This window comes from Puma concolor, chromosome B2 (genome assembly GCF_028749965.1).
Source record: "Puma concolor isolate L17-30 chromosome B2, mPumCon1.1.hap2, whole genome shotgun sequence".
In the NCBI taxonomy this organism is placed as follows: domain Eukaryota; kingdom Metazoa; phylum Chordata; class Mammalia; order Carnivora; family Felidae; genus Puma; species Puma concolor.
This window is the reverse complement of record NC_141671.1, coordinates 7,975,651-8,001,647: the sequence shown is the minus strand read 5'-3', so window position 1 is coordinate 8,001,647 and position 25,997 is coordinate 7,975,651. Positions and strand designations below refer to the sequence as shown.

At 46.0% G+C, this 25,997-nt stretch overlaps 1 protein-coding gene across 9 annotated transcripts in view; it reads left to right on the top strand.

Annotated features, from left to right (window-relative positions):
• Window positions 1–25,997, top strand: part of LOC147580701 (uncharacterized) — a 550,245-nt gene that overhangs the window by 317,114 nt on the left and 207,134 nt on the right. For 7 of the 9 annotated variants that reach the window (XR_015251020.1, XR_015251012.1, XR_015251013.1 and 4 more), the window contains one exon: window positions 5,374–5,417. The gene's annotated coding sequence lies outside the window, so the exon portion shown is untranslated. Of the gene's footprint in view, window positions 1–5,373; window positions 5,418–23,422; window positions 24,143–25,997 lie in introns of those variants that run through there. The other 2 variants (XR_015251015.1, XR_015251014.1) reach the window with 1 other exon arrangement.

The following is a 25,997-nucleotide window of genomic DNA, read 5'->3' as shown; positions in this document are numbered from 1 at the left end:
CTGCTATCCCGGTATAGTTATTAGAAGCACCTCCTTCCTTCTCTGGGTTTATTCCCAAGTAGTCACCTCAGGCATTCGTGGAGAGAAGCCAGGTTCCAACTGGGTGTGACTTTCAACAGAAGAGAAACCGCTGTTGTCAGTGACTTGGTAAGGATGGGTCTGCATTGACAGGTTTCTGATCTGGGAAGTGGATTGCAGTCATTCCACTTAAATATTCACTCACCATCTCTCTTGCGTCAGATACAGTTCCAGATACTGGGAATGTAGAAGTGAAGAAAACGGAGTCGTTGCCCTGAAGAAGCTTCGGTTTTTGCAGGAGAGATTGACAATGATGAAAAAAAGATATAATTTAATTTCACGTAACAATAACCGCTTTCGAGATAAAGCAGAGTGTGGGAACAGAGATGTCGCCGGAAATGCTATCGTCAATGGGGTGGCCAGATAGGACTTCTGATGGTGCGACATTTGAACTGTCACCACAGTTACCTCAGCTAGGTCCTGTGCAACAGGAAATGCCTTGTTTAATGACCTCAGATGCTCCTGGAGTATCCTGGAACCTCACAAGGGAAAGGACAGTGATTAGCACAATGCTAGGGCAATTTTGTGCGCGTTGTCTTCAGTGGCGGTGGATTTGTCCTCTGTAGCTTATCTCCACTACCAACAATCTCACACCATAAGTGTTCTCCTTGATGTATTACCCACATCACATTTCCAGTGAGTTGAAGAGTTCCGACAGGTATGGACAGGGGAGGACATTTTTAAACATGGCTCAGCAACAGTCCAGAGTGTTTCTTGGGCTGTTTCCTCTCAGTCGTGTGGCTCAGTGAGCAGGTGTTCTGGGAAATCCTTCTTATGCCCCAGATCCTAGTTTGGAGTTTCCTGCCATCTGAGAGGTCTGCACTGTTTCCTGAGCCTTGGAGAGGGAAGGGACATGGGCTCCTATGTCCCAGACCTTCAGACTTCAGCATTTACCCAGTGCTTTGCAATCTGCCCCTCGTTATCTCTGTGGTGGGGTTTATCCTGCCGGTTCTGCACTTTACAGAATACATGTAGGGACAGATGGAGATGGCAGAATGGAGGGGAAGGAGAGATGATATTGAGCTGTGAGCTCTTCCCAGGGGTGGTCTGCCTGTGGGCTTCCTGTGGGGACAGGCACGTGACCGGCGCATGGTATTGGCTTTCAGTGAAAGCTGTGGCATGAATAAGCTACACAAGGTGGAAAAGAAAAGCTACACGAGGTGAAGGTGAGCTGTTCTTTATTTGAACAGTTTGGAACATAATTATGCATTAAGAGATTCTACTGTCGAAGGAGAATACTATTTCAAATCCTTTTGCATGGTGAATCTTCTCGATCTGGATTTCATAAGTAATCTCAAAGAAATGACATTTAAAAATGTTTACTAGTCAGGGGTACCGGGGTGGCTTAGTCGGTTACGTGTCTGCCTCTTGGTTTTGGCTCAGGGTCATGATCTCAATGCCACGAGTTTGAGCCACACGTCGGGCTCCTTGCTGACAGCTGCAGAGCCTGTTTGGGAGTCCCTGTCTCCCTCTCTCTCTGCCCCTCCCCTATTCCCTCTCTCTCTCTCAAAAAACAAATAAATAAACCTTTAGCGAGATGTTTAGTAGACGAACTAAGCATGAGTGGTGAAGTGGCCATTATATGGTGGGTCAGTACACAGCCCCCCAGGGTTTGAATGGCTGACGATATCTTGGATCTTGTAGCTGATCGCTGGTTGGTCTGTCCCTTTGTCTGACCATCCATCCGTCCTTTTCTTCATCCACTTACCCACCCACCCATTCAAGTTGGTCACGTAGGAAGAGGTTCTACTACTTAGCAACAGTGTGGTTATTCATCTCACAGGGACTCGGTTTTCTTATTTATAGAATAATGGGTTTTGTCTAGAATATTTAAAGGGGACTGTTCGTTCTAGAATCCTGAGGTTGTTATATTTGATTATGTGTGAGACACTGGAAAGAATACAGACACGAATTACACACGGGTCCTGCCTCCAAAAAGCACACAGTCTGGTGTGGGTGGTGGCGGGAAGGGGATGGTGACGGTGCGTGCGGAGAGTGATGGGGCACCAAACACCACTGCAGTGAGTTTGGGAAGGGAATTCAGAGAATGGGGAGATGGTTTTCAGCTGTGGGTGTTAAGGAAGACCAGCGGGAGTGGGCAAAGGTGGTGTAATTCCCGTGCAGGGATGTAACACTTAGTAAGTTAATGAGCATCATCTGATGACTGTCCTTACGTGCAGGTCACTTTAGGTCCTAAGGGTGAGGCAGGCTTCAGATCCCCATTTAGCAGATGGAGAAAGTGAGGCAGGGAGTAGGATTGAGTAATTTGCCCAAGGCTACCAGGCTGTTGAGGGGCAGAGGTGCAATTCAGGAGGAGGTCTACTAACTTGCTTCCATTCTGTCCTGAAGGTTGAGTCACCAGAGTCGAGGATGGCAGGGCATTTCAGGAGAAAAGACCACCTGCGCAGGCTTGGCCAGGCCGAAGGGCCCTGTGTACGTGAGGAACAGCAGGGGACGTCCGTGTGCCTGGGGCACTGTGCACCCCAGTGTTCGCAGCAGAAACCAAACCTGGGAACATGACTGGGCTTCCCTGATGTCTGGCTACAGGATCTGGTTTTCTTTAGGCTCACACAGAGATTTGGGTGCAGGGACGCAAAATGACTGGAGGAACACATTTCAGGATGTTTATGACTATAAGACCTTCTCAGGCTTCTAAAGTACTTTTGTGCAACTAAGCTTTTCAGTGTGGTGCCCAGAAACTGCCTTCTGTAGTGTCTCCTGCAGTCTGGCCCTAGAGAGGTCTCCTCCCAGGGCTTCTGTTCTAAGGAACCTCTGGCCCCCCCGGGCCCCTGTGCTGCCATTCGGAGCATCAGCACTTTAAAAATCCCTGCTCGATTTTTGGGATTTTGAGATGAAAACTCCTTTATCTTCCCCCGTTCTCTGCTGTTGCCTTGATTTTAACCCGTTTCCTGCTATTTCAAAACTTCTTCTATTCCATATGTGAATAATTAGATCTCCTTTGGCTTTGCTAGGGAAAAATATACCATCATATTTAGATTAAAACAGCGTAATGACTCCACTAGAAAAGTACATGCCCGTTGCAGGATGAGTTTCTCCCTTTCCTTTTTATTCGAGGCATCCCGGGGTGGCCTACTGGAGAAAAAAAAAAAAAAAATACCATTTGATTCTCCCTGGGTGGTCAGACAGGACTTGTAAAGAGTCTTGTTTGTTTTGTGTTGAGGCTTCAAAGGCACGCAGTCTTGCCTACATAAAGATGTACTAAGAAAATGGGGATTTTTTTGAAGTTGCTATGTATAAAGGGAAATTCAGAGCCACTGTTTTCCTTTAGAACTACAAGCTAATGTGATTAGAAGGTCCCTTTTCACCACGGATCTTTGTTGTTCCTGTGTCTGGTTAATACCTCCAGTCTTACTGGGAAATCTGTGCTTACAAAAACCATTTCCACCTGTTTTTTTTTTTAACCACACAACCACGTACTTTAATTCTTAAGCCCACCTTGATGGTGCACATTTAGGTCTAACAAAACGAGGCGATCCGAGCGTGCGCGCGCGGGAGCCGCTGAGGACGCCGCGCGGGTGTCTGCTCGTGAAACATCGTTCTGGCCACGTGCCCCGCACATTCCAATTAGTGAGGCCCTCCCGCTGTGGCGTGGGAGAAGAGTCTGGATTGGGGTCAGGCCTGGCTAAGTGTGGGAGACTTTTTAATGCAGTCTTTGCACAAGTCCCTCGTTAGCACCTCCAGGTCAGCGGGAACTCGGGCAAGCCGGTGTCGCGGGCACAGTTGATGTTTTTCTGCGGCGCGAAGCGCGTGTCAGCCATTTTCCTTACCCAAGCTCATGCTCTCCATTTCATAAAATTAATTGTACCTAATGGGGGCGGTTGATGGTGCTGAATTATTTTGAGCCTGGAGGGAGCAGAGAAGCTGGGTCCTACATCAGACCGCTGATCCATCTAATCGGTTGTCTTGCCGTCTGATGCAACGGACGAATGTGCGTAGCCAATTATGTGAATCCCTACATGGAGTGAAAAATGACCTTGAGCTCCGGAGAGCCAGACGGTTGCTTTATGCGGTGTGTTCACCCACTGAAGCTGTTTTGCTGCCTTGGCCGAATAGGCACGTGGTCTATTTCTAATCTCTAGAATATTATTAAAAAAAAAAAAAAAAAAAAAAAAGAGGTATCCGCTATGTGAAATAGTTAAATCTTTCATGACTTGCCAGTAACTTTGCTTTTGGAACCAGGCGCTTAGAACATAAATAATTTGGGGGTGTAGCCTCTAAAAATTTTAAGGGAGAGAAAAAAAAAAACGCTCCAAGCTTCTTCCTTGTATCCAGACATAACCTGCTATTATAAGCTGTGCTGTTTTTTGTTTTTGTTTTTTTTAATGAAGAATATTAGAGAAAGGAAGATATAGGTTTTTTGGATAAAAAAATTAGACACATTATAAGCTAATTTTGCAGGATGTGTTATCGGGCAATTATTTTTATAATTAAATACTTTTTAAAAAATGTCAGATTTTTTAAAAGGGAAGTCTGGACACGGGAAGCAAACTTACCCTTGATGTATATAAACTTGCACGCCTTTGTAAGTTCTGGAGTCAGAGTTCACTGTGGCTTTGATGTGACTCTATCAGCAACAGGATGGTGCTCCGTGAACCGCCCATGGTGTGGTGGGAAGAACTTCCTTCTGGGGTCAGCCAGCTCCCAGTTTTGATCTATGGCTCTGCTCCTGCTAGTCCTACGACCTTGGGCAAGTTACTGCATACTCTCAGTCCATCTCTCTCTCTCTGTCCATGGCCTTCTGTCGCTCTTGAGACTAGCCTTACAAAAATGGTTTTAGAGGTTAAATGAAATAAGCTATAGAATAGGGCCTAGCACATATATTTGTGTTAGCTTTCTCTCTTTGCTTCTGACGACGTCCCAGGGCTAGTATTTTTTCACATGTAGCAATGCACTGTTGGCTTTGGTAGTCATTATGGATCTCTACCCACCTTCAGTTTTCAGATAATGAAGTCTAGCCCCAGAAAGGGGGAGTGATGTGCTTGCAGTGCCTTATAATAGGAGTAGCAGAGTGGGCGCTAAGACCAGGTTATTGGGTGCTTCTAGCTTTTATTCCACGTAGAAAGAGGGCTTAGCCCTCCGTGGTGAGTGCCTGGCATGGAATGGTCCCCGAGCAGGTAAGTCCAACACCATTCTAACATGTTTAATAAAGAATCAACTTCTCAAATGTTCCTCTAGCACCTTCAAGGTAGGCCAAGATGTGTTCTGAAATGTCACTCTGCTGTGTCCTTCTGTTTACTCTTCCAACTTATGACTCAGTTTCCCTTTCTTTCCTAGCACTCTCAGGTGACTACAGAAGCGTTGGCACCCAGCATGCTCAGGTAAGAGACTTTTCGGATGAGGAAGTTTCCAGATAAAGGATCATAGTGATTCCCTTTGTGGTTACGGTTCTTTGTGCTTGCCCTTTCCTGGAAGATCCCAATGGCCACCATTTCCCTGGTTGCTCTCCTTGGGTGTTTGTTTATTTTAGTTTCCTATATGTGCTGTTATTCTGTTATGTTTTCGGTTTTATTTTTATGTATTCACGCATGCACGTTGTAATGCTAGAAAACATGCACAAGAATGGTGAACCCTACCTTCAGGGTAAGGGTTTGCTCATGAGGAGAGAGTTTGGGTACAAGGCAGATGTCAACTATCTGTAGTGTTTTAAGAGCTTTTTCAATGTGTGGGCACCTGGGTGGCTCGGTGGGTGAAGCTCTGACGCTTGGTTGTGGCTCAGGCCATGATCTCACGGTTTGTAAGATCAAGCCCCACATTAGGCTCTGTGCTGACAGTGTGGAACCTACTTGGGATTCTCTCTCTCTCTCTCTCTCTCTCTCTCTCTCAATCTCTTTCTCTTGCCCTTACCCTGCTTGCACATACTCTCTCTCTCTCTCTCTCTCTCTCTGTCTCAAAATAAACTTAAAAAACTTTTTCAGTGTATGTCTCTTAAAGGTAAGAACTCTTTGTTTTAAACATAGACATAATACTGTTTTCACACCCAGAACAGTAGTTAACAGTAATTCTTTTATGTCACATATCCAGTGTGTTCAGTATTCCCATTGTGCAGACAGATACTATAAAGACAAATCTTAGGGGTGTGACGTACAACATGATGACTATAGTCACCACCGCTGTATGGTGTGTTTGAGAGTTGTTGGGAGAGTAGATCCCAAGAGTTCTCATCACAAGGAAAAAGCATTTTTCCCTTCTTTTCCTTTTTTTCTTTTTGTACCTGAGATGATGGATGATAACTCATTTCACAGTATGTGAACATCACATCACTATGCTACATATTGATTATGTCTTAATAAAACTGGTGAAAAATTAAAAAAAAACCCACAAATCCCTGTTTGGTATCTCGTATGTTTGGAGGCCACACTTTGGGTGGAGCAGTGGCTCTCAAGCGTGGTCCTGACGTGAGCTTCACTCGCAGCACCTGGGAACTCTTCGAGACTACGTGAAATGCTGGACCCCACCCCAGAGGGACTGAACCACAGATCTGCGGGTGGGGTCATTCTCTAGGTGATGCGAATGCACGGCAGCCTTACGAGAAATACTGGTCTAAGGAAGACCATGATGGTGTACTCTTTTCACACCCTATTTGATGTTTGGTCTTTGTGTTTAACACAGCAGTATATCCCCAGATGCTCCAAATAACCCAAGATGGTGCACTTACACCTGGGTCTCTGTGATAGAAGAAGCCTATAGTTTGGTCTTTCGTCCCTGGCTCCAGGCCAGAGCTCCTAAAAGCCCTGTAACTTCCCAAACCTAATAGAAGCATCTTTTGTTTTAATATTTGGTTATTGTTCCCAGCCCTGCAAACCGCTCTGGAGCGGTAAGTTTTGTTATTCAAAACAAGCCCCTTTCAACCACACCTGGGTGTATGTTAATAAGGCGACTCGGGGAAAGCCTCTAATTATGGGGGCTGGTTGCCAGGGGAACCACGAGTGTTTGGAGGATTGGTACTTACAGGCTCCACCCCCTGACCTCCGGGGAGGCGAGAGGGGCTGGAGGTTGAGTTAAACACCAGGCGCCCATCGTTTAGTTCCTTAAGCCTACCCTATAAGAAGGGGTTTGGAGCGCTTCTGGCTCGAACCCGCGGAGGTGCTCGGAGCTGGGGGGCGGGGCGGCGCCTCTGGCCTCTCGTCCGGCTGCTGCTGAACCGTAGCCTTCTTGGCAAATTGGTCATCTGGTAAGTAAACTGTTTTCCTGAGTCCCGCGAGCTGCTCTAGGAAGTGAGGGAACTTGAGGAAGGAGTTTGGGGAACCCCCGATTCCTGCAGCTGGTGGGTCAGGGTTGCAGGTGGTGACTGGGACTTGGAAATGGCGTTTGGAGGTGGGGGCGGTCCTGTGGGACGGGACCCTTGACGTGGGGAACCCGTGCCAACTTGGGGCGGTCGGTGTCCGGGTTGAATTAACCTCCGTACCCCCGTCCCTGTCCAAGGAGCTTTGGAGAATTGCTTGGTGTGGAAAAACGCGCCCGCGTCTGGTGTCAGGAGTGTTGTGTGAGTAGAAGGAAGTGGGAGTTTTTGCTTTTGAATTCCCGCTTTGGAGTCCAGGCCTTTCGTTGCCTCCCGGGGCCTGGACCAAGCCCGCCTCTGTCTCTGGCCGGAGAGTGCAGCCTGCTCCCACATGGGGAAGCCGGCACGATAGCAGCCTCGGAGGCAGCGACCGGGACAGACTGAGTGACCTTAGAGGTAATCTCTTAGAGTGTGTATGGTAGAGAGAGAAACCTCCTTTTTAAAAGAGTGCGGTTCTCTGGGGTTCAGGTCATGGTCTCGTGGTGAGTTCGAGCCCCACGTGGGGCTCTGTGGAGCCTGCTTCAGATTCTGTACGTCTCTCTCTCTCTCTCTCTCTCTCTCTCTCTCTGCCCCTCCCCATTCATGCTGTCTCTTTGAAAAATAAGTACAACATTAAGAAAACCCTCAGTTCTAAGGGCTGGGGTTCTCAACTGCGGGCCACACAGGGGAACCACCTGGGAGGCTTTTAAGAGGATTCTGGTCACCTGGCCTGACCTCCAGAAACTCCAGTGTCCGTTGAGTTGGGAGTGGGTGGTGCGGAGGGGATGGGGTCGGTCTCAGCGTCAGCATCGGCCTGGCCTAAAACCTCTCCAGGTGACGCCTTTTGGCGGTGATTCAGAACCAGTAATGGGTTTGGTTTGGGATTGAGGTAAGAAACCAGACGGAAATGCATTGCAAGAGTGTCCTTTCTGGGGGCTTACCTTTGAAATGAATAGGTGCTTTTCATACTGTGCTGTTGTTTTTTTTTTGTCTTTTTAAGCTCATTTATTTTGAGAGGGAGAGCTTCAGCGGGGGAGGGGCAGAGAGAGAGAGACAGGGAGAGTGAGAGAACCCCAAGCAAGCTCTTTGTTGCCAGTGGGGCTTGAACCTATGAATCATGAGATCACAGTGTTAGCGGAGATCAAGGGTTAGGTGCTTCACCGACTGAGCCACCCAGGCGCCCCTCAAACTGTGGTTCTGAAGTTATGTTTTGCTTTCAGCCGAGGCCAGTTCTAGATAAGGAGACTGGACTGTGGTTTGTCTGCTCCCCTGTAGGTGTCCTGTGGGGGGACGATGTGTGTTTCTGTGGCACGTGAGGGACCCCTGCCCGGTCACCTCTGCAAGCTCTCCCTCTCCCCTCTCGTAAGTAGAGATGGCTCCAGGAAAGGAACTCGGAGACCCTGGTGGCCTGCAGTGTGGGCTGTTTTAATGTTTCTGAGGCTATCAATGAGCCCAGAACCTTCCTCGCAGTCCTGAAGTTGCGGAAAGGAAAAATTGAGCTGTATTTGTTGGTTGAGTGTTGAAATATTCCATGGAAAAAGGGAAACAAGTTCTACCACTGATTTTTCTTGGCCGGATTTCTCGCCTTTCCCCCCAAGTTTCTGGCAACTGTGATTAGAAATTGACTTGCAGGATTTCTTCCCACTTGCTTCCCAAGACCTCCTTTGCTGGCTTGCTGCTGACTAGCAGTAGTTAATTTGCTATCTCTCACACGTGTTCTCCAAAAATCACAGAACTCAGAAATAAACAGCATGAACTTGGTCGGTCACATTTGAAGGATTAGCCAGATGTAAATCTAAGTTGCACTTGGGAGGTTTCCTGTGCCTCATTTAAAAATAAATAGAACTCTAGCTTTGAGTAGAAACAGATTTTTTTTTAAGTGAAATATCTTACTGGAAAACAAATTTTATTTTTCCAATAAAAAATATGGGGAGGAGGTAAGCTTTTCTTGACGCCCATGGTTATTTTATTTCCTGCCTTTTCTTTCTCCTTGCTGATGGCAGATGTGGCCGAAATAAGACCCAATTTCATTTTCCAAAATGGGGGAAAAAATCATTCAGGAATTTATTCTTAATTGACAGCAGACGTTTAAAATCTGATTGGTTATGGTCGACTGTGCAACGTGCCTTTTAGGAAAATACACATTTATGTATCGCCCCAATTGTGCTGTGCTGATTCCTCAGCATAACAGCAGGTTGAGGTGTTGGCCTTGAGGATTTCTGATTCTTTTTTTTTTTTTTTTTTTTCGTTTATTTATTTTTGGGACAGAGAGAGACAGAGCATGAACGGGGGAGGGGCAGAGAGAGAGGGAGACACAGAATCGGAAACAGGCTCCAGGCTCCGAGCCATCAGCCCAGAGCCCGACGCGGGGCTCGAACTCACGGACCGCGAGATCGTGACCTGGCTGAAGTCGGACGCTTAACCGACTGCGCCACCCAGGCGCCCCTAGGATTTCTGATTCTTAGACCTTTAAAAAAAACTTTTTTTTCTCACTAAGAGAAAAATGAAAGCTATTCATGTGATCACAATAGGAGTTATGTGATTAAAAAATATTTTCTGTTGATATGCAAATTTGCTGCCAGAAATCCCAAATCTTCATATGCCACCTGTTTTTAATTCTAGCGAAACCTATAACCAGAATGAAATAAAAAAAAAATCTGCCCTCCGAAAAATCAGAAACCTGGGGCACCTGGGTGGCTCAGTCGGTTGAGCGTCCAACTTTGGCTCAGGTCATGATCTCGTGGTTAGTGAGTTCTAGCCCTGCATTGGGTTCTGTGCTGACAACCTGGAGCCTGCTTCTGATTCTGTGTCTCCTCTCTCTGCCCCTCCCCCACTCATGCTCTGTCTCTTTCAAAAATAAACATGAAAAAAGTAAATTGAAATTTAAACCTTTCTTCATCCTTGCAGATCGTATTAAATGACATGAATACACCAAGGCCAAGAGGTTGACTTTAGGAAGTAGACCTTATGTTTCATGCAGACACATGAATTAAGTTACAGATCTGCTAGACCGTTCCCGTGAGCAGATTTTGATCATTCAGGTTTCTGGCAGTCCCCAAATAGAACAATTGTGGGTCCCATTACCTTCTGTATCCTGTGTATTACAAAAGTGACCATTTATAACCTGATGGAGGAAAACCTTCTGCTTTGTCAAAGCCACTACAACTTTCCAACCAACTGGTCCCATCTTCCTGTCCCCGAAATCATTTTCTGTTGTTCAGTCCTGAGCTCAAACTTCTAATGGACATTCCTACTCTTTTCTAGGGGCCCAGATCTGCCCAGTTAGCTTTTCAGTTTTGAAGAGTAACGGATGGTCAGATGTGCAGCACAATGACTTTGCAGAAGGGCTCCTTCTCGAAAGCTTCTGTCACTGAAGGGGTGTCAGGGATAAGGTAGTGATGGGCAAAGGGGTTTCTCTTCCTTACTTCCAGAGAGCTACACTCTCCTCAGAAGCTCCTTGGTGGGTAGGTACTATCAAATTTCAGGAAGTAAGGCTGCCAGGGAAAGGTAAAGAGAAAGAAAAACCAAATTCCAGACGCAGGTAGTCCTATCCGTGTTCAGCTCCTGTCCGTAGGACCTCAGAAACGGATCCTAAAGTGGGAGCAGCAGACGGCCACCTCCTCGGTTCCTATGATCTAATGAAATGTGTTGGCACTTAAAAAAGGATAACAATGTTAGATCTTAATGGGATTAACCTAACTGAAGTTTATTAGGCATTGCTTTGACAGTAAAGATTATGGATGGCTCAAGTTCAGTTTTGAGATTGTAGCTTTGGGTCCTGCCGTGTTTGCTCCCACTGCTCTGCTGAAGACAGCATCTGTGTCCTGCCAGACGTGTTCTGTGACTGGCACTTGGAATAGGAGTGGAGTTTGAATATTTTCCCCCTGTAATTTTGGGGGAAGATGAACTTTCATAGAAGGAAGTGTTTCGCTAAAGCAAAGAGGAGTTGTGTGTCTTTTTATTAGAGAATTAAGGCTGTATTTACAGTCCCTTAGGGTCTCTCTCTTAATTACCCAGCTACGCTGTTTCTTTAGCCCAAGTTCATTGATGACGACTGGCTTTGCTTTCGAATGTGTTGTAGGTACTGAATAATTTTTGTGGTAAAATGTAAAACTTCTCATTCTAGCTGCGTGGGATGCACAGTTGTGTGGTACTGGGTGCCACATGTTTGCACAACCATCCCCGTGATCCGTCTGTACCGCTTGTCTTCCCAAACTGGAATTGGACCCATTAAATGCTCACTCCCCTTTCTGCCTTCCCTTCAGGCCCTGGCAGTCACCATTGTACTTGTTTCTATGAATTTGGCTATTGGAGGTATTTGATCAATGCAATCCTGTAGTATTTGTGTGTGTGTGTGTGTGTGTGTGTGTGTGTGTGTGTGTGTGTGTGTGTGAGAGAGAGAGAGAGAGAGAGAGAGACTGGTTTATTTCATTTAGCATGATGTTCTCAAGGTTCACCCATGTTGTAGGATGTATCAGAATTTTAAGACCATTTTCCTTTGTATGCGTGGACCATTTTACCGATCCATCCATTTATCAATAGCATGAATGGGTTTCTTCCACCCTTTGGCTTTGAATCATAGTGAATCTTGCTAGTAAGAACATGGATATACAAATGTCTGCTTCGGAATCAATATTTTTGAATGGTTTCCCCATGAGAAATGTCTTTTTCCAATTAAATACCCAAATACTGGTTTTGACACTGATTAGGTGCTTCCATATTGTTTTTAACAAAGCCTCTTACATAGGCTAATGAGAATTAATGTGGGGTATGGGTCATGAAGGTCCCTAAAGGCCTAAGGGAACAGATAAACACATGGCACTGAAAATCTTTTTGGAACACACCTGACTAGACCTAAGGGTCCACTTTCTCTAATAGCGACCCATTGGGATAAACTTTTCTTTAAAACAAAGTCTGACTTCTTATAAAAACCTGTGTTTTAGAATCTTCATTAAGAAATTTTGCATGATTTCCAAAATTAACATTCTTTAATCAAATTTTTATTACAAAAATTTTTTTAATGTTTGAGGGAGACTGCATGTGAGCATGGGAGGGGCAGAGGGAGAGGGAGACACAGAATACCAAGCAGGCTCCGGGCTCTGAGCTGTCAGCACAGAACCTGACGTGGGGCTCGAACTCCCAAACCATGAGATTGTGACCTGAGCCGAAGTCAGATGCTTAACTGACTGAGCCACCCATGCACCCCATAACAATTTAGTAAAGCAGGAAATAAGGATTTGGGGTGTGTGTGTCTCTGGAGAGTGAAGTTTATCTCTTGGAAAATAGTGTAACCGCACACACCACTCAAAAATACACCTTCTCATTTTTGGTGTTTTCACTGTTTCTCCCAGAACAATCTTGAGGTGATGAGTCTTTCAGATAGCTTATTGTTAACTAGACAGAATCTCCTTGTAGCCAGTATTCATTGGGCATGTATCCTAGTCAAATTTTTTAAAAATGCAGGTTTATTTTTGAGACTGAGTGCAAGTGGGGAAGGGGCAGAGAGAGGCAGGGAGGGAGACCCAGAATCCGAAGCAGGCTCCAGACTGTGAGCTGTCAGCACAGAGCCTGATGCGGGGCTCGACCCCATGAACTGTGAGATCATGACCTGAGCTGAAGTTGGAAGCTTAACTGACTGAGCCACCCAGGTGTCCCTGGCCCAAACCATATTTAGAGTTAGGATATGATTTAGAGTTAATGATTTATTTGACTAGTTATTCAGTCCTTGGTATGGTAGGCTTTTCCTGAGCTCTTTATTTGTGCTGTGATTTAATCTTCCCTAATATCCTAATATTCCCTAATATTACCTAATATCCTAATGTGTTTATACCAGGATAACCTGATTTCACAAAGAAGGAAAATCAGATGGGCGTCACTTGACCGAGGAGGAAGTTAGGATTTGTTGGAGCCCAGACTTAAACTCGGACATCTGACTTCAGACTGTGTATCTTTGCCACTATGCCATACTGACCTGGCACTTGAGCATTTATCTTTTTGAGGAGAACAGACCCTTTAAAGCCAGTTCTGTGTGGCTAGCTAGAAACCCATGCCATATTAAATGATCACTAAATATTTTAGAAGGTCAGCACCAAAGGACCAAGCTTTCTTCTGAACACCATGCCCTTTATTTCTCCTTTTAAAGGCAAACATGTTTCCTGGAGAAGGAAATTCAGAAAGGCTATGGTTAGGAATTTTAAAAAAGATACTTTTATAAAAGGTGTTACTACTGCTCTATGAATTTGTTTTGGAAAGAACTTACCGGAAGTATTAGGAATAAATGTCACTCAGAAATTTGGTATTGGTTTGTAAGGAATATCTACTTAGGTCCCGTTAAACTTGAGATCTTCTTGAGATACTGGTTTTCAGAGGTGCTTGTAGCTACTCCTTCTAAAATAGCCAAGAATCATCATTTAGACCTGTTAGCAAGTGAATGGGTCCACTTAATGAGGTCCTATTTCTCTGAATGCTCATGGTGAGGATTAAAGAATCCTTTGTAGCTGAAGGAACATTCTATGAGCGAGAGTCATAGTTGCCAGGCATTTTGCTAGATGCTGGGGATTTAAAGACCATTAAGAAATAATGGTTAAGATCTGTGTAACTTAGTTTGAGATACAGAGGTAAGACAGAATTCCTCATCCTGTGAAGGAAAGAAGTTTGGAGAAAAGTTAACTAGGCAGGAGCCTGGTTTTTAAGGTTGAGTAGGAGGGTGAGAGGTGTGCGTGGTCTCCGAGGAAAAGTCACATCCAAGGGTATTAAGGTAAGAAGCAGCATGCTGTGTTCTCCAAGTCCCCAAGTAAGGAGTTGATTAAAGGGTAAAACCATGGATTGTTGGCAGAAGATTTTGAAACTACCCTTTGAGTCTTGGCTTTATCCTTTTGTGGAGGAGACCTCAATGGCTTTGGCCTTTGTTTTGAGGATGAAAAATTATGTAACAGTTCAGTAAAGAACCTGACCTGGAGGTTTCTACATTGGTAGTATCATTTATTAGGTTACTTTGCTTTTCATGGTTTTTTTTTGTTTGTTTTTGTTTTTCTTTTGGTTTGTTTCGGCTTGTTTTGAATAGTGCTACATTTGCATGGTTCAACCCCCCCCCCCCCCCCAATCTAAAAAGTTTCCATGCTTGAGCCTCATCAACCAAGTTCTTCCTTAAACCCCTATTTTTAGTTTCTTACATGGCCCTTCCATAGTCCCTTTCTGCTGCTCAAGAGGAAATAGGATTATCCATTCTATACTTCCTGCTCTCATAGGAAAGGTAGCATATTCTATGCATTGTGTAATGCCTTCCTGTTTTATACTTAACCAAACATATTAGACCTCTTTCCATAGGTGTTTAGAGGAAACTTCTTCATAGGTGGTTTTTAAAATTTTTTTTGCAAGTACTTTTTATTTGGGTGGTTGGATGCCGAAGAACTTACAATAAGTACGGTTGTCATGTCCTTCTTACTCGGCTTCCCCCGGTCACAGTACTTTTATAACCTTAGTATGTTGTCAAAACCAGGAAATTGACGTCGGTACAACACCATATATGAGACACCTTATTATTTGGGTTTTATCAATTCCTTTATGCATTCTTTTTTCGGGGCAAGTGCATATGTCTGTGACCTTTCATCAAGCAACCATCCCCACTGTCAAGGTGCAGAACTGTTCCCTGACCATAAGGGGACTACATTCTGCCAATTTTTAATAGTGCCACCTTACTCCCCTTCCTCACCATTTGGACCTGCTGGTCAGCCCACACATCTTCTGTGTGCCTACTTGAAGAAAACACAACTGTATGTCCTACCTTTCTCGGGAGTAAGAATCCTATTTTCTTTCTTTTTTTTTTTAATTTTTTTTTTTAACATTTATTTATTTTTGAGAGAGAACGTGAGGAGGGGAGAGAGAGACAGACCCAGAATCCAAAGCAGGCTCCAGACTCGGAGCTGTTTGTTAGCACAGAGCCTGACCCGGGGCTTGAACCCACGAACTGCGAGACCATGAGCCGAAGTCGGACGCTCAACCGACTGAGCCACCCAGGTGCCCCAAGAATCCTATTTCGAGCATTTTTATTCCCCATTGGCCCGAGCACTTAATGGGTACTTAAGGAAGACTTGTGGAAACGCAGGAGTCAAGACCAGACCGAAGCCAAGCCAAACAGAAAATTCAGAGTTGAAAAACAGATGAGTCAGGATCATTTGCTTTATGAAATAACCAAGTTCAGATTTACTTACATAGGAACTCCTCAATGTGAATTAAGTGATAATTTATCATTTCTTTTAGGACTCCATTAAAAGTGCTAATGATCAGAAACAAAGCTTTTTAAAAAGCATCACTTTTCAGGGTATTTCCATTTTTATGCCCCTGCCCTTTTAAGGACTTCTGTCATAGTGGGATGATAGGATTTATTACCCCTAGTTGAACAGAGCAGGAAACTGGCTAAGGGAGAGAAGAAAGCTAACCTTTAGGGAGTCTAAGATTGAGGCTGCCCGCAGTGTTGAACTGGACATCGCCCTTCTCATTTCACAGAAAAGAACGAAAGTGCTCAGGTCTTCAGTAACCTGCCTCTGGTCACTTGATACCAGACAAGATTCCAAACCTACAGCCCTTGCTACCACTCCATAATGAATCCTTTTCTTGGGTTAAAAGTCAAAGAATGCAGGGGCGCCTGGTTGGCTCAGTCGGTTAAGCTTCTGACTTCAGGTCGCGATCTCGTGGGTTTGTGAGTTCGAGCCCCGCTGTGCTGACGGCTCAGAGCCTGGATCCTGCTTGGGATTCTGTGCCTCCCTCTCTCTGCCCCTCCCCCTGCTTGGGCTCGTGCTCTTTTCTCTCTCTCTCTCTCTCTCTCTCTCTCTCTCTCTCTCTCTCTCTCTCTCTCTCAAAAACTAAATAAACATTAAAAAACAAAGTCAAAGAATGCAAATTCCCTGCCTTTTTTTTTTTTAAATGATGGTAGAAGTAGTATTTGAGTACATTATTTATGGAAGATCTATACTGTACTAGTTAATGAAAACGGCTAAGAGCTTTGGAGTTAGCCAGTCTTCTGTCCAAATCCCAACTCGGCTGTCCTCTAGCTTTGTTGCTGGTGGACTTCATGCACTCTCCTTTAAAATGGAGACTCTGGCGATGGCTCTGTATTGTCAAAGGTTGCCATTCCCCACCCCCCCAAGGTATTTTTAAAAATCAGTGAATGCGCAGATTTTCCTAGAAACGAATCATTTCTATTGGTAGTATAGGGACATCCTATCCCTGTGGTTTAGATCTTCCTAAGGTTCTGGTAAGATGTATCTATCGATCTATCTGTGGACCTAGTCATTACCTGAGAAGTAGTCAGGTAGAAAGGCAGGTGGCTGATGTGGGTGTATGTGTGGTGGTGGGGTTGGGGGGGGAGGGCGCTCCTCATATACAGCTTTTGTGCTGACAAAAACTGCGTGCAATCCCCAGCATTGCTTTTGCAGTCACGTCACTGGGATTGTTGCGGGAATGTGCTCAGCTCTGTTCAGCTGGGTGTGTGCGTGTGTTGAGGGGGAGACCGTGGAGGGATTCGTGAGCAGCATTTGTATCCCAGTGGCCGACTGTGGAGCGCTCTTGCCTGTGTTACAGATTGCTAGGAAATTGGATAGATCTGAGAGATTCCATCCCACACCTTCCCACAGGACCAGGCTATGACCCACGTGAGAGGCAAGGGGGTGGGGTGGAAAGGGGGGGGCACCGCAGGGGAGCGAGCTGGCCCTCCGTCCAGTGTGTGTGCTGTCTTCCATACTTGGGCACTTCGCACAGCTGCAGGGAGTCGACTTGGCACACGGTGGAAGATGTACTCCTGTCCCCTTGAGAGCCTCTGCGCTTCTCGAAAGAGCAAAGGAGAGCTTGCCTGGCAGTTCTCATTACAGGTCTACATGGTGCGGTCGGATGCTGTATTAGTGAGGTGGAAATCAGGTGGGATGGAACACTGGTTTCTCAACTCGACGTGCATATTTGAAAGTGGTTTTTTTTTTTCTTAATTTTGTCCGTGATTTTCCTGTAGGGCTGGGGGTTAAGACCCACTGGGCTAAAGAGAAAACCCCGTGACAAAATGACAAAAGGGCCGGACAAGATCCTGCTTTACGTTGGCCGTGTGGGTCCCCACAGTTCCCAGTGAGGCCATTGATCCTGGGAGTTGGCTGCAGCTTGTCCCTTCTGACTGGGGGGTCCACTGGGCAGCGTCCTGTTGATGGCTCTACCCACCCAGCCTGTGTGTCCTGTGGTGTAGGGCACAACCACCCCACCTGTCTCTGGAGCCAGGAGCATGCTGTTTGCCTACTTACCTTTGGAATTGTGATTTAAAGCCTCGACCCTCAGGCTTTAAACAGAAATGTACGGTGCCTTCTAGGGGTATTGTGTTTGAATCTTAATAATTTATCTCTTTCGTATAAGAGATAACTGCAGGGCAGACAAACATTCCGAGAAAGGCCTGTGTTTCATATATACTACAGATAAGTCATTCCTGCTCTTGAGCTCTCAGAAGTAGTAATTTGGAAATCCTTCTTTTCCTGTGAAAACCGGAAAACTGTCTCCCCCTCCCCCCCCCCCACGTCCTTTTGATAGGAGCTGTAATAAAAGTTCCCATAGGCAAAAGTGTCTGATCTGATGTGGTGGCTGTCTTTCTAGGGAAGTCCTGGCAAATACATTGCTGCCTTTTTTTTTCTTTTTGGAAATTGGTGTCTTTTTTTATTCTTGGAGTTTCATGCCCAAGTATGATGTCACTCACATGTCTTTGGTACCTCCCAAGTCCCTTTGCAAATGGACACTACAGAAGAAACAAAAATTGGTTGAGTGCATAAAGTGTATTTCAGGAACCCCGAAAAGGGTATGTTTCAGAGGCACTAAATGCCTAAGTATTAGCTGACACTTCCCGTCCTGCTTCAAAATTAAATGTCTTTCTGATCACATGTTTTGCATAGTGTGACATATTTGTCCTCTTTTAAATGCATAGGAATTGGCAAGAGTCTAATTTCACTGGTAGGTTTGCTGAAGCATTATCACCAGGCAGGCAGAATGATTGATGAGTGCTTTTCAGGGAGGGAAATGCTGCCAGCTTGGTTTGTATGTTGTCTTACCTGGAGTTGAGCCCCTTAATTTTCTATTTCCGTTAAGAATAATCCCTTTTCGTGCTTGTAGCCATAATCACACTGTAAGAGACTGAAAAATTGTCATTTCCCAGCAGTATTTTTCAGCCTAAGCGTCTTTAAGGTGGTGCTCATTTTTCTCCTAACTCCTGTGAGCGCTATCCTGGCGGTGAGCTTTCCCTGTGTCGTCACTACTAAGTCAGGGCACATTGTGGTCAAGTGGAGAAGCTAAGGGGTAACCGAGGGAACCCCAACACTCCGTCTGAAATGGCAGCAGTAGGTGAGGTGGACGTCGACAGTTGAAATGGTGCCTGATGGGACTTGGATGGTTTCGGTTAACGTGGAGTCTAGTGAGGCAGTTTCCCCTTGGGCTCCTCCCCTGTATTGCTTTCATGTTTTCCTATCCTCTGATCTACAAGTACTCTAGGGGCACTTAGCCATTCTTTTTTTAAAAAAAATTTTTTTTTTTTCAACGTTTGTTTATTTTTGGGACAGAGAGAGAGCATGAACGGGGGAGGGGCAGAGAGAGAGGGAGACACAGAATCGGAAGCAGGCTCCAGGCTCTGAGCCATCAGCCCAGAGCCTGATGCGGGGCTCGAACTCCCGGACCGCGAGATCGTGACCTGGCTGAAGTCGGACGCTTAACCAACTGTGCCACCCAGGCGCCCCAAGGGCACTTAGCCATTCTTGAAGGACCTACGTGTCTCTGGACAGGCCAGAGATGGAGACAGGCAGGACCTTCCTAGATAATTACTTCCAAGCCTGTCCTGCAAAACGGCCGGGAGGCTAGAGGCCCACTCTATCTGGAAAGTGCAAACGTGGAGCTCTGTTACTTTTACAGACCGGAAACTCTATTAGATCGTGGTAAATTCTTCAGTCACTCTTGAGGCGTGGAGCAGATCCCTTGCAGTCCTTGAACATAGTGAACTTTGTAAGTGTAGAATTTCTGTATCATCTCCCCTTTGTCTCCTGAAGTACTTCGGTATAATCTTCATGGAACTGTCCTTTTCTGGGCTTAGGATATAAATTCTTGCATTAGGTCCTTCCCCATTCAATACCAGGTACTCCAGGAGTTGGCTGCCTTTGGGAGAGTGTGCGATTGCTCAATTGATTAATTGTTTGGTTGTTGGAGTTTGGATTTATAGTTCCTGCAGATACTGTAAGTGGTTTGTGGTCAGTGGGAGTGAATCACTATTCCAAATGAGCAAGAATATTGACTTTATTTTTTTTTTATTAAATTTTTTTTTCAACGTTTATTTATTTTTGGGACAGAGAGAGACAGAGCATGAACGGGGGAGGGGCAGAGAGAGAGGGAGACACAGAATCGGAAACAGGCTCCAGGCTCTGAGCCACCAGCCCAGAGCCCGACGCGGGGCTCGAACTTCCGGACCGCGAGATCGTGACCTGGCTGAAGTCGGACGCTTAACCGACTGCGCCACCCAGGTGCCCCGAGAATATTGACTTTAAATAGAGGTTTCTGATTGGCTGCCTCTGACTCTTACAGCTATGTCCACTTGAGAAAAAGATGAATCAGAAGTATTTTTATTGATGGATCCAATCCAATGGATAAGCAGTATTCGACATTCCAAATAGTAAACTTGTGGCCCTTAGCACTTGAAGGCTATGTGACTGCAATTGTATAGAAAGACGTGGAAACACCTGGTCCTCACAGACGGCAAACAGAATTCCTATTATGGTGATAAGTACTCTTGCTTGGTTGGAAGTAATTCCTTACGGGTGATGGAGATGAGCGAATGCTGAGCCACACCAAGGGCAGGGAGAGGAGAGGGCTCCCTAAGCCTTGTGTGGGTACATTTCCTGTTTACCACCCCTTGGTTCAGTTGTACCGTCAAAACCAAAGAAATGAACTGATTTTTTTTCCTAGAGTGGTCTATTTGACGAGCCCTCCATCAGTTCTTAAATCCCCACTGCGGAGGCTTTAGGTTAGGAAATGACAGTTCATGACAGCTGGGCATTTCCAGCTCTTCCTTGGCTCTCTCCAGTTCCTGTCCTCCATTTACGCTCAGATAGTCCTGGAAATGCTCAAGAGTCTGAGGAAAGAATCAGGTTTCCAAATGACATCGCACTGATAGGGAATTAAGAGTTGGCTTAATTACATTCTACCTTTTTATTTTCTCTTAACTTGAAGAAAAACAGGTACGTGGGGGAGCTGTAAATGAATGGTGTGATGTAAATTGTAGCAAAGGTATGTGACACCTGTTGGAGACTAGATAGACTTTAGAAATAGAATTTTTGTACTAACGTGGAAGTTTATTGTTTTTTACTTGGCTAGAACTGTAAATTTTTATTTTGGCATGTTTTGCCTTTTAAAGCAATCCAACTTTTTCAGTCTTGTAGAATTCAGATGGGCCTAAAGGCAACTAATGTGAGTTAGGTTAGATTGAACTTCCTTTTAGAGGTGGGTGAAGATTTTGAATTCTTGCCCAAGATGTGCCAACTCCTCACCATTCTACAATCTGATGGGCAACATGTTAGGACACTGGCCTTAAGTGAATGCTGTCTAAATTGGGATTTTTCTTCTGAGAAAATAGTTATCTGTGACCTCACCAATTCCCCTTCTTGGCTACAGTTCAGTCATTTAAGAAGGGTCTGAGAGGCTTCTTAGAAGTTCAGGGGTGCCTGGGTGGCTCAGTCGGTTCAGTGTCCAACTTTGGCTTAGGTCATGATCTCGTGGCTCAGGAGTTCGAGCCCCACGTCGGGCTTTGTGCTAACAGCTCAGAACCTGGAGCCTGCTTCAGATTCTGTGTTTAAAAAAGTTAAAAAAAAAATTAATATGCATGTACTGTCTTCAATACTGAACCATTTCACAACAAGGACGTAAGTTTGGAAGCTAAAAGACCATTCATTCCACAGGCATTACAATCAGGGCAGAAAAGGAATCAGTTGACCAGAAAGGACTAAAAGAATCATCAAGCACTTAAAAAAAAAAAAAAAAAAAAAAGGCCAGCTGGGGACCCAGGAGCAATTTGGGGTTATGTTGATCCTCTGGGCCTGGCAGAGACTCTGGGCACCAGAGTTCACACAGCTGGATCAAGGTCGCACCCTGTAGTTTCTCTTTCCACTTGGACAGAAATGGAGGTGTTGGGCCTGTAATCTGGTCCTTGCCCAAACCCAAGCGAGTGTTGTGCAGTCTTTCTGTTTTGAACACATTTGTCCTCATTTTCCCTTTTCTCTGCTTGCCCACTCGAAGGGGAAAAAAATGATCAGAGGTACTCCTGGGTGGAGCCGCTCTTTGATTGCAGTGCCCCAGGGTTTTCCAGGCTAGCAAGTGAGAGCTGTGGGGCTGGCCCAGTCGGGGCGGCCCGGTGCTGCCTCCTCGGGTTCCCTTCCAGCCTTCCCACCCCGGAGGGGAGAGGGAAGCCCAGTTGGTGAGCTCAGGAGGGCAGGCCGGTTGGGGAGCGGCGGCTTGTTGACCGCAGCTGTGTCTCTTTCGTTGGGGAGGCCTTCCAGCATCTTGGAAGGTGTGGGATGAAAAGTCTCTCCCTTAGTCATGTGTTACTGGTGCTTGTTGTCCCCTGTGCCTCAACTTGGACGTGCAGGGGCGTGGGGAGGGGAGGAGGTGGAGGTCTCTTGGGTTCCCTCTGAATGGGAGTCCGCGTCCAAGGAAACCGTCACCTTTTGGCCTGTGTCCTTCTCCCCGGGTGAGTGGGAACGAACCTTGGTTACTTGTGTGGGAGTCGAGGGGCTGAGCCAGCTCCGTTCGGCAGGACTTGCCTTTGGAGGAATGGCTTTTCCTGAGTCTCTGCTGGGGGTGTGGAGGAGGCAGCAGGAGGTTTCTGGAGCTGCAGTTTGTTGAGAAAACAGCTGCCCCACTCCCTCTGCCTCCCTCCCGCCCTCCCTCTGCGGCAGGATGTGAGTATGCTGTAAACTTTGGCAGGGGTGAAGCATGGCAATACTTTTCTGAAACAGGAACTGACTTTTTGGCATGGAGCTGCCAGGTTAAAGCTTGGGAGGGGGGCTGGGGAGAAGGATACGTAAAATTTGATCTAGTCATTCGAGAAAGGATTCTTCCTCATCCCCGAAAAAGTCCGAGTTCAGTGGGTCAGAGTCCCAAAGCGCAGAGCTGAGATCGGGAGCCGGACTGGACGATGTCAGCACATGCTGGGACCCAAAGGCGTGCCTGCAGTCCATCCTTCATTATCCTAACCTCTCCAACCAACGGAATACACCATTGGAAAGGACAGTAAACGCTTCTCAGAGGACGAGTTTAGGACCTTGGGTTTTGACCTAGAGCACTTGACAGGATTGAAGGAAGCAGGGGAGGGCGGGACACCATTGGCCAGAAGTTGTGTGCAAATCAGGGGCTTGGGGCTGATTTAGAACCTGGAGATCTAAGAAGCAGCTGTTGGATGGTGTGAACTTTTGCACATGGGATTTCAAGAGGCTAATTCTCCTTGGAAGTCTGTTTGCAAAGTGGTTCTTTCCTGGCTGTTGCCGCCTCCTCCTTTGGAGGCCTGTTTTCACTGAATGTGAGCGTTCTGTGCCAAACGTAGCAATGACCTTCTGGCGCCTGGAGCGGCCACACAGCCTGACCCAGAGGGGGCTGGGGTGGGCAGGACTGGATGAGGAGGGAGGGTCTCTTTAAGCCCCCCTGGCTCTGGGGTCGGTCCCAAACCTCAGACTTGGAGTTGAGGAACAGGAGGGAAAGGGGGATGTTCCAGAAGGTTTCTCCTGCCTCCCTCTGATGAATGCAAGCCTGGCCCCCTCCTCCCTCCTGCTTTCCTTCTGGTCTCTTGGGTACCCCCACCCCTGTTGAGTCCAAACTTGCTTGCTTGTCTCACAAATGGTGAGAATCCATTTTTCAGGGAGACTCTTTGGGAATGTATGTAGAGTTCACTAATGGTCTATGCCTTAGGGTATGGTTAACACATTCCTCCCTCCCCACCCCTTCCTTTTCTTGCCCTCTTCCCTTCCTTCACAATTGTTTTTCTTTCTGTACTCTGACTTGTGTTTACTTTTACAGTGGAATTACTAAACTAAACATACTTCGACATGTTTGAGAAAGTGAAGCTCCTCTCTTAAAAACAGCATGATGACGAGTCTGGGATCCATGAGAAATTGTAGAATTCAAAAGGCCAAAGTTAACATCCATTATTAAGTAACTGATGATGAAGTTCTTGAAATGACGAAGATTGCAGAATTGACATTTTCTTACTCTGCACTTCTTAAGGGATGCACATCTTCTATCCCTCAAAGATGCACAGGTCTGTCTTATTCAGGCACATGAAATTCCTGCAAAAAGAGCTTTTAAAAGTAAAATGACAAGTTCCCTTTCATGTGCCAATAGAGAAATAGGTATGTAAGTGAAAGCTTGAGAAAATCCTAAGTACTGAAATTGCTTATATCTCGTCTTCAATTTACACTTAAGGCTAACTTGAAAAGAATTATTTGGAGAGAATAAGAGAGGGAGGGGCAGAGAGGGAGAGAGAATCCCAAGCAGGCTCTGCATTTTCAGTGCAGGGCTCCATCCCATGGTTTTGGGATCATGACCTGAGCCAAAATCAAGAGCTGGATGCTTAACCCACTGAGCCACCCAGGTTCTGCTTAACTTGAAATTTTAAGTAGAACATAAAAATTGAACCCTATAAAATACAAAAGGGAATAGACCAGTATATATCTAGTATTCATGTAAAAAGTACGCTTTTTAAAATTTTTTTTTGGTATTTTAGAGAGAGAGTGTGAATGGGGGATGGGCGGAGGGAGGGAGAGAGACCCAGAATCCGAAGCAGGCTCCAGACTGAGCTGTCAGCACAGAGCCCAACGCAGGGGCTCGAACTCATGGACCGTGCGATCATGACCTGAGCCGAAGTCGGACGCTTAACTGAGCCACCCCGGTGCCCCAAAAGTGCACTTCCTAATGCAACGAAGGAAGCCTCCTGGAACGTTGACCTGCAGTAGAGATTCCGAATGTGTTCTGTCTATCTTCACATGTTTTCAGCTCTCCACAGTGAACTAGCATATCTTTTATGACTGGAGCCTCCCTTGTGGCAGCACACTCGAGTGAGTACATAGGCGCTTGGCTTTCTCTCTGTGTGTGGTCTGATGCAGTTCATGTAAGAATGGTAAAAGCTCAAAGCGAAATCTATTCGTGTTTGCAAGGCTTACAGTCGTCCATGTAACCCCTACCACTTGGGGTAAGCCTGGGTGGGTGACAGACCCTCGGAGCTCCAGCAAGGAAATAGAACAGGTCTCACCGTCCGCGGTGGGTTCCTGTCTGTCTTTTCAGTGCGTGTGTGTGCGTGCACGCGTGTGCGCACACGCGGCTTCAAGGACACGTCCTTTACACATCCTGTTGCTGGTTTCCCCCCCTGGGATCTCTCCCTCCTCGTCGGTTCTGTGCATCCTCTCCCTCCCACTGTGGAGATGATCCCTGAATTACTTTATTGAAGATGACTCATCGGGAACAATAGGTCACCATTAAAGTTAATAGTGCTTTCTAAGGACTCTAGGGTGGCAATAAAATTTGCAAGGAGGCACGGAGCAATTGGAACTTGCAGCACAGTGTTTTAATTGTACAGAGATGTCTGTCCTTTGCTATGTTTTTACAATTGCTTAGGAACTGCTGAGATTTTTCTTCCCCAAGATAGTACTCTGTAGAAGGCACACTCCTAGTCAGCGGTGACCTGGGATTATTGGCTCCAGAATCTGCAGCCTGAGGGACCAAGCTGTCCCTGACACGTGGCACGTTCTCAAAATGGCTCGCTTTCCAGATTGTGGTGAGGGGACACATGAACCGGAGGTAGCACCACGTAGGATGGCGAATTGAACGTGTTCCGTTATTGATACATGTCAGCCTTCCATTCATCCCCTCTACATACCATGTAAGGGAATTGAAGACTACTTGGGTTCTCCCTATCCTCCCCTTTTTAAATTCTTAAAGTACACATGTTAGAAATCAGACTCTTAATGGGGTGTCTGGTTGGCTCAGTCTGTTAAGCGTCCGACGTCAGCTCAGGTCGAACTTGCCATCCTTGAGTTGGAGCCCTGTGTTGGGCTCTCTGCTGACAGCTCAGAGCCTGGAACCTGCTTCAGGTTGAGTGTCTCCCTTTCTCTGTGCCCCCTTCTTCCTCTCAAAATAAATAAACGTTAAAAACATAAGAGAATCCTTCCTGTGTGTGTGTGGTTTTTTTTCCTTTTTAAGACTCTGATTTTGGTCTTGCCAGTTTCCAAAAGGTGGGGTGTGGGGCGGTTTCTAGGGTGTCATGTTTTCACCAGTAATATGGTGGTAGTATAACAGGTCAAGTACGGGTTTCTGTCTCTTGCCTGGAGCTGCGCTTCACCTTTCTTGGTTCCATCCCCTGCAGCCTGCCTTGTCCCTAAGTCCATCAAATGCCACACATTCGAGTTTATTCCCTATATATAAGGCTGTTCATCTTGAGTAATGCTTGAGGCTAAAACTCTGTAACAGAGGGGACATCTCCATTATACCCAAAGGATAATTGGTGAATGTTCTAGATTGAATGACATTCTAGGTAGAACCTACACTACTTGGTACCTAGAAGGGAATTTTAAATGCTAAGTTGGTAAGTAGATGAATC